Consider the following 9210-nt stretch of genomic DNA (forward strand, 5'->3'; position numbering starts at 1 on the left):
AAGCCCACAGAACTTCACTGCACCAAGAATGAGCCTTACTGTGTGCAACTTTTAAAAAATCATTTAGGAGGTCAGTATCCCAGGATGCAATGGAGTATGGGACAAAAGACTCCAACAGCCTTCCATATGTATGAAACGGCATTGCTAAAGTGGCTGGGGGTGGGGAGTGGTGGGAAAGGTGCTGCTAATACCCACATGAAGCATTTCTAAGAGGAGGGACTTTGGCACCATGGACATACACAATGTTTTCTCAGCAGCACCTGTATCAAAAATCACTGGTGCAAATTTTTAGTGCTATTTTTAAAGAAACGTGAAGCTATCTTCATTTCCCGAGATTCTGAGTCAGCAGCTGTTGCATGGGTCATTTATTGAAGAGGTCAATGAATGTTAATATAACAAGGACCTAATAATAATCAGAGTCTTAATATTCATATAAAGTGGAGATGAATTATGCAGCAAGATTTTATATCTGTTTCTTCTTTTTCAGCTGGGTTTCAACCAGAAACCTATGTGAGTTACACATTCCCTAAGGCTGAATTGACTTGTTTATGTAATTGCCCTTTTTCTTCTCCAAGTTAAAATTTTTATGATGGAAAATACCTTTCTCCTTATTCTGTATTTTTCCTTCTATCAAGGCAAATTTCTGCATGCGACTGCAAGAGTTGGGGAACAGGCAAAGAGTGCATGTTTTCGATTTATAAAAGCTATATAAAAAAGATTTTTGATATATGGGTGCCACTCCTTATAAATAATATCTGAGAAATTAAAATATTCAGACACATCAGGAATTTGGAATAGTTAAAAATGTGAAATATGTAGGGCTTCTTTTAATGATTTTGCAGTGGTAGGAGGTCATAAAAAAGATCAGACCCCTGAGAATGCAAAGCAAACTTCACAAACCACCCCCTCCTGGTTCTGGCGTTAATGATTCCAGTTCTTCTCAGTGGAAGTTTGTGTTATTTAGTGATGAGGTCAAGGAGGAATTGGGAGATGATGGTCAAAAGTACTGTAACATTGGGCAGTACCTCTTCATAAAATCTTAGCCCCCCCCCAATTTTTTTCTGTACCTATTACTCTTGAGATGGGGTTTTAATTTCAGACCATAGGTAAGGCATCACAAGATCAATTAAACCTCCAAAGTCTCTGCATCCAACTGGCCTATGATGGTCCCTGTGTTCTGTAGTAGACCCAAGGGGCCAAAAGAGAGGAGCTGTGGTGTTACCCTTGAACCATCTCTGGACTGTCCTAAGAGATATGGAAATAGCAGTTTGAGTCTTCTGAGAACTTTTCATTTATTGACACCTTGCTGTTATGTGAAACTGCACTCGTGATGGTATCTATCTCCATGAAATTACCGTAGAGATGTGCTCTTGGAAATGAACGTATTTTTCAGAAACACACACACACATGCACACACTACATTAGTAAAGAGTCACACATGTTGTATACTACATTTTAACTTCTATATATGGTAGTGACTTTAGGAAATCTATTCAAGAAATCTGATTTTACAGTGAGGATATTGAGATTCCAGGTGGGAACAAAATGACAATACTTATTCCCATTAGCCGATGGGAAGGCAGGGGTTGAACCCCCAACACAGTGTACTTTCTGCCATAGAACAATGTATATGCAGTTATATGGATAGACGGATACAGACAGAGACATAGACATATACCTGTAATACAAAACTGGTTGGAAACACAATATTTAATAAATCTAGCATGAAGCAAAACTCACTAATTTTAGCTAGAGTCTAAGTTGTTTGTGTTTTATTATTTTTCTGTTCTGAGCACATATGTCTCGTAAATAAAAGCATTTAAAAGGCCAGATAATCTTGATTGTTTAATGTCATGACTGCTGAAAGGGGGCTTGAACAAATGCCTTTATTTCACACATCTCGTGTAAAACTTTGTGATCATTACAATACACACCACAGAGTTTTGCCTGTGGGTAATGCTGTATAAAGTTGTGTTCATTAATTGAAGGGATGGAATGCTGGAATCTCTCAATTTATTGTCAATGAGTGAAAACTGTTTCTCATTTCATCACAGAATAATATGGAGCTTCTATGTGGATGATTGTATCTCCATGTGATTAGAGGAAAATGTAAAGGAAGTATAATATTGTAATAAATGCCTACTAAATGCTAGTCAACTTCTATCCATGATCTCATTTAATCCTAAACACATCCTCACATTGTAAGAATATAGTCTCTACTTACAGGTAAGAGAATTGAGCCTTAGATCAAATAATAAGAAGAGCACAGTCAAGGTTGGAACCAAATTCTGTATGACTGCAAAAGCCATCTATTTCTCATCCTATAGTCTATAGTAAAGAGATTTCATAATATGCTTTTACTAGAGCTCTTTTCGAATGTCTAAGTGCCTGGGTGGGTCATGAGAAGAAGGGGGAAAAAAGGCAGAGTCAAATTCCCTGCAGATAAGTTTCTCATTCCAAATGGTACATACTATTCTTTCTTTGCCTGACTTCATAGTGCATCCTGATATTGTGCAACTCTATTCATCTCAAGACATATGGAAAGAGTTTTATGTTTTAAACAATTAGACTTGACAGCATTACTGTTTCTTTCTTATTTAATATCCGTCGGCCCTGGAGCCCAGCCAGAATCTGTATTCCCTCTCCAAATTTAATTCTTCCTCCTCGTACATATTACTTAGTTGTTGGGAGACAGTAACTTAATGGCATTTGTTCCTGTGGTTTAGGAACATCTGCGTTATGTCACTTTTTAGCTGACCTGCTTAGCTCAGAGGGAACAAAGTTCTTTGTCTAATGATCTTCCAAGGGTCCTTGTTATCGGTGATTTTGCTTTCCAGATCCTATGTTGTTCTGTAAATGTCATGAGATGACAAGATTTCCAGATATGAATCTGTTTCTGCTCAAAGAAGAATGGTGGTTATAAATATGGAAGGAACATAGAAAAAGGATATTGTAGAGGAGAAACTAGCAAAGTCATAGTTGTTGGTGTGTAATGTGTTGGTCTGGCAAGCTTAAAACAACAGGGGAAATGAAAACAAGGGTTACATTAGTGGGAAAAAATACATCTTCACGTTTTGTGTGATTTCAGTTGAGCTCAATTCAATCAGTTTGGTTTGATTTAATTCAAGAAATGTTTCTTTGAGCCTTCAGTGAAGAGCAGGTGATATCCTAGATGCTGAAACAACTTTGGTTGCTTTAAGGTTTGGTGTGGCCAACCAAAATAGAACTAATAATGTGGGGTAGCTTTGAGAAAGTCACTTCACCCCCATGGGTGTCGGTATCCTCATCTGTTAAATGGTGATCTCTTCCAATCATTCACATTTGGTCACATTCCTTATGGCAAAGCTATCCTATAATTAAAAGAACACTTGTTTAAAAATTGGTGATTCACATTTTAATCCTGGCTCTGATACTATTTCATAAGTCACCCAGCTTATTTTGGGGGTCTCATCTAAGAGGTTAGAGAGACTGATTTCAAAGGTTCCCTTTTGACGGTCTAGTCCTGTGAGACTGGACATTATCTCATCTTGCCCATATTAACAGCTTGCATAGAGTACACAAATTATGAGGATGGTGTTGATATTGTTGTACCTAATTATTCCTTACTCAAAAGTGGTGTCCTGGTATGGTTTGTAAATTGTGACCACATAGATATGCATCCGGTGCCAGTGGCAGAAAACATGGCCCCGTGACTGAAAGAAGAATGATTTTGAAAGTCAAAGATGTCAAGAAATGAATATCTCTGAATAAGAGAAGTTTCTGGCAAGATTTTAATTGGTGTGGGTTTTATGTTTGTCAGCTTGTGGCAAAGAAATATTTTATTGAACTAACGTGTCGAGCTCTGTTGTAGCATCTAGTACAGTTCACTGAACACTGTAGCTTCCCTCTTTGTAGTGCCTTTTCTGCATAAGGATTCCCCACCTGATTGACATCAGGCTCTGCCCCGTGACTTGCCCCAGCCAATAAAATGTGACGAGGAATTAGATGCCACCTCTGCATGGAAGTTTTAAGAGAGGCAGTGAATAATGACTGTGTTCCCTTTCTCTCTACCACGGGATCAACAATGTGCCAAGGTGTGGGGCATCCATCAGCTTGGGACTCAGCATGAAAACACTGTGGAGCTGTCCTGTGATTATTTTAGTGTGATCAAGGACTAATCTTCTGTCATTGTAATCTATTAAGATTTCTTTTTCAGTTGCATTATAATCCAGTCTACCCTTGCTACTGGTGCTTGCTACTGAAATATAAAGTGGTGAGCAAGGCAAATCTAACCTTGGGTCCTTTATGGATATTTCAGTCAAGCAAAATGTTATAGTAATGTATGATGTATATTACTGTAGAGGAAGTATGCATTGTATGCAGGACCTTGGGGTCAGGGAAGGCCATCTTGATAATATGCACTTAAGCTGACAGTTTATAAATGCATAGCAATAAAACTGGCCAAAGGCCAGGAAGAGGAAGAGGGTGTTGCAAACAGAAAGAATGTCACAGGTCATGGCATAAAGGCTAGAAAGCTCATGGGAGTTGGGAAACTCAGTGTTGAATACAGCTGTAAGACAGTGAGGAGGGAACTGAGAATGAATGTGGCCCGTGAGATAACATCAATAATAATAATAGTGAGCATTTATTAACTTTGTGCTAAGTGCCTTACATACATTTTCCTCACGATTATTATCACCATTTTATACAAGAGGAAATTGAGCCAGAAAGAAGTTTAATAACTTGCCAGTAGCCACACAGCAGGAATGTGATTTTATCTGAAGGGCAATACGAAATCACTGAATGGTGTTACACAGGGGAGTCTCATGATCAGATTCACATTTTAGAAAGAGTCTCTGGGTGCAGCAGGTTCCCAACTCAAAATCCCCCTCTTGTGAGGACGTGTGGACCTCAATCTCTCTGCTCTTATCAGTGTGACTCCATTGACTAAAGGAGTCGGCAGGAGGGAAGATGATTGCCAAGGCACCACAGAAAAGGTCACCTTAAAACTGCTTCTTAAAAAAATTAATAAACTTTATTATTTTTTAATTGAGAAAAATATGGAATGGGTCATGAATTTGCACAGGGACCATGCTAACCTTCTCTGTATGTTATTCCAGTTTTAGTGTATGTGCTGGCGAAGAGAGCACAGAAAAGGAGATGTTTGGAAGGAATAAGGATGGTATATGCAGGAAAGAATATATTGTGGGTCTCCAGAGCATTAGGATTTGGGTAATAGTTTTAATAACAATATAAAGACAATAAACGGATCCCCAAATGAGCTCTTGTACCTAGTTCAAATAATGGATATGATATTACATCAATATTTTGAGCATTTCAATTTACTTTTGAACATAAAACAGACAATTTAGTGGGTAGATTAAAGGCAAAGTCAAAAATCTTTAAAGCAGATTTTGTTAAGGACCCATGTATCCTTCCCTACCTGTTTACTGAGGTTGGATAATAGTGATCACAATTTGCATTTCTCTTTGTCATAAATAGACATATAGACCGAGGGGGGAAAGGGTCCTTCCTAAATGACAGTGACATCTCTGACAGGTGTTTTCTGTGAGTTGTTTTGTATCCATAAGAAGCCTCTGGAGACCTGGGCCTGACTGAAGAGGTCCTCAAGTCAAGATGCCAGGGTCTGTGATTTCTATGAATGTTATTCAGGTCTTTGTAGGATCCCTTCTGTTTCAACGGAATTCAAAGGAAGAACAGTAGGTAATTTCGACATTTACCGTTTTGCTCCCTTTAACCTTCTCTATACCCTTTCCCCAGAACCCTGACTCTTTCCCATTCCTTTTCTTTCTTTTCTTTCTTTTCTTTCTTCTTCCCCTTCCCCACCGATTCCCTTGACTAGTCTTTTTCCTCTTTTAAAATGGCCTCTGCAGAAAATAACATGCTAGAAATGAGCTGACTGCCAATATACATAGGAAGATTTATTGCAGCAGAGAAAGGATGTTATGAGACATCTCATATATTAATCTTTCCGTTTTGGTCTATAAAGACCCGAGTTTGGCTACTTTCACTTATATGCTTTTAAGGAGATAAAGTTAGGTCAGAACAGGAGATTTTGGGCAGGGGTGGGGGGGCGTGATAGAGATTTACAGCTCAAGTGTCCAGGAATACGGGTCGGCTCTGCAATTGTGGCTTCTCTTTAACAGCCACAGGCACCGAGTCTTTCCAGGTACCATTTCCAGGGGCCAGCTTGGCAGAGGATTTTTAATGCCACTCTTTGCAAACAAACTGCCCGGCCAGGGAAATTGTCAGAAAAGATCAGTGCAGGTTTAGGGATGGTTTTTTGAAGTTTTCCTGAAATAACCAATAATGAGTTGCAGGCTTTGATAGCTCTTTTTATAGATCTTGCAGCAGCTGGATCAAAATCTAATGAAGATGTTTGCATCTGACAATGGCAGGCCTGCACATTTCTATCTTATTTCTTGAGTGCGCAAATGCATTTCATTTGGGAACATGAAAGGCATATTTAGTGACAACTGATGGTTCTTTGTTTTTTAATTCCCAATAATGTCTTCAGTAAGTGCTTTTGTTAACATTTTTGCATTATACAATAGGTGACACAGGAAGATAATCGGTGTGCTGAAAGCAATTAAAGAGTTTATATCCAACTTGTTCTGCCTATTAAATGGATCCATTCGGCATAGAAGCACATTAGCATCTTTACAGTGGAATGATTGTGGAAATAGGTTATTCACGGGGCTTGTGCATCTTCCTCCTGCTGCAATAAGACATATCTTCAAGATTGGAGAAGAGGAATGAGCCATTTTTCTCCCCTTGGAACTGTAAACAGAAGGAAAACTATTAATAGATGCTGTAGCTAATCCCAAGAAGCTGCAACCGAGAGATTAAATAATGTCGTGAAGAGAGAAAGCCGGAATGCAGGGAGGGGAGGGAGGGAGGAGGAGGAGGGAGGCCGGTTCCCTGATTACTGTGCTGCATTAGACAAGGACAGACTGAAGGACTCCAGCTGATCATGGGGTTGACTGGGGACTCCTGTTTTCAGCAAAGTAAATATCTCTTCCCCTATTGCTTGAGAGCTGTTCCAATGGGAAGATTTATGGTTTTTTTTTTTTTTTATTTTTTAAGTAGTAGTCAAGATGATTTTAAGTAGGATTTGGATGCCATGGAGATGCAGCTGAGCTAAAGGGGCGGATGGATGTTTTGAGCAAAAACTTGTGCTTTGTGTTTAAAAAAGCCCCATGGAAGTAGGAGGTCTTTGGGTAAGTTCACCATTTGAGCCTGGGACCCCGTTTGTAATGCCACAGAGAATGTATTCTAACAAGAGGGATTGGAATGTAATTAAATCTTGTGCCTGGCATATTCAAAATGATTAAATGTCCCCGGGTTTTCTTCCTATGAATACTCTTGGACTTTTGCTCCTCATCTCTTCAATGTATGCATGCTCACCGGGAGGCGTTGTGAGTCAGCGGCTGTGCTGAGAATCAGCACTTCTTCGTATCTTCACACACACTGTGAGGTTGGCATTACTGATACGGTTTGGTACTACTCAAAGTGTGGTCCGTGGACATCCTCCTTATCACCATGACGTGGAAACTTATCAGACATGCAAATTCTCTGACTCTGCACTAGACCTAATACATCAGAATCTCTAAGGGAGGGCCCCTGAAATATGTCTTAACAAACTGGGCCCGAATTATATCTCCTCGAGCTTAACAAGCCCTACAGGTGATGGCTATGCCCACGAACATTTGAGAAGCAGTGTTTTATTGTTGGGAAATCTGAAGCTCAGAGTGGGTGGGTGCTATGTTGAGGTCACGCACTTTCTGAGAAATGGAGTTGAATTCTGGCTTAGGATTTCTTATTATGTTCCAAGCTGGGATCTCTTATTGAATCATTAAAATACCTGGTCAGCCCCTCCTGGGGTCAGGAGCATGCTTGGTCTCTGCAGATGGTCTTTCATTAGGGATTATGACTGAGGATGCTTGGCATCTATGACTGACTTGAGCTTTTGTTTCTCTGCTAGAATAAATTCTATTGTCTCAGCCAATGCAGTGAGCTTCTGAACCAGGCCTGACCCACTCGCCACCCTTCTGGTGTTTAGAGATCAGGAAAACTCAGTGACTGGCAGGTGGGCCAAAGGATGAGAGTGTGGCACCCATTTATTTCACCTACAGAAACCCTGTGGAGAGAACTGACTGTTGACTGTCTCTTGACATTTTTATATCTATTAAGCTCCGGGTGAAAGAATAGTTCCTGGCATGTTATAGAAATAAATCAAATTTATTTGTGACTGCAGATCATTAAATATCAGTAGCAAATTGACATAGATCAAGGGACTCATTGGGTGCATGAGAATATAGGCCAGCACATGGGGAAGGAGGCCTATGGATGTCTGGCCCTGTTGTCTATCATTCTCCATGCTTGAATAAGCCTTCAGGCTTTTGGTATTCAGGCGGTGTGGAGCCTCAGAAAGAGCTGGGTGCTTATTCGGATATGACTGCTTTTACTGACATCATTTTGCTCTCTCTTCACCCATTTTTGCCCTTTTTTGGGATATCATTTGGAAGTCATGACCCAGCACTTTAAATATGTTATTCACTCAATAAAGGCAGGCTTTCAAAACAAAATTAATACTGTTATTTGGCAGCTGATACCGTGACTAAAGGGTTTCAAAGAGGGAGTATGTTAGAGGAAACGAGCTGTAGTATCTTACAAGCTGAGGTTCCAACCTTGGGTCTGCCAACCTGATAGTCTGTATGTCCTTGGGCCTGCTGCTTTTAACCTCTCTGAGCAGTTGTTTCCTTCTGTAAAATAGAGAATGTTTTCTAGCTCACAGAGTGATTACATGGATTAAACATGGGGCAACCGTATAATCAGTTTGCCCAGGACCATCCAGGTTTACACTCGTTGACTTGATGTAATTATTTATACCATTCCCTTTGAACTCTGAACGTGTCCTGATGTGGATGATAAATTACACAGTCACCCTAATTAAATAAGATAATGTATGTAATGTGTCATGTCCCAGCGGTATTCAGTGAATGAGAGCTATTTGTTGAAATACTGCATCTGGAAGCCAGTCGTACTTCCCACCGCACTAGACTTAGTTTTCCTCCTTGCAAAACGAACGATGAGGCATGCAGGGCTGTGCCTATCTGTGCCAGGGGGTGTGACAAGCCTGGGCTTCCCTGTGCCACTCCTTTACTCTGTGACACTTCTTAGGTCAGGAACAGCAAGAGCCTGGGCTGA

The 9210-nt window shown here is 40.1% G+C and overlaps 1 pseudogene; it reads right to left on the bottom strand.

Annotated features, from left to right (window-relative positions):
- Positions 1-5033: 5033 nt before the first annotated feature.
- On the bottom strand, positions 5034-5129 carry LOC125151029 (uncharacterized; annotated as a pseudogene).
- Between the last annotated feature and the right edge of the window lie 4081 nt (positions 5130-9210).

The sequence above is a fragment of the Prionailurus viverrinus genome, chromosome D4 (assembly GCF_022837055.1).
Source record: "Prionailurus viverrinus isolate Anna chromosome D4, UM_Priviv_1.0, whole genome shotgun sequence".
Taxonomy (NCBI): domain Eukaryota; kingdom Metazoa; phylum Chordata; class Mammalia; order Carnivora; family Felidae; genus Prionailurus; species Prionailurus viverrinus.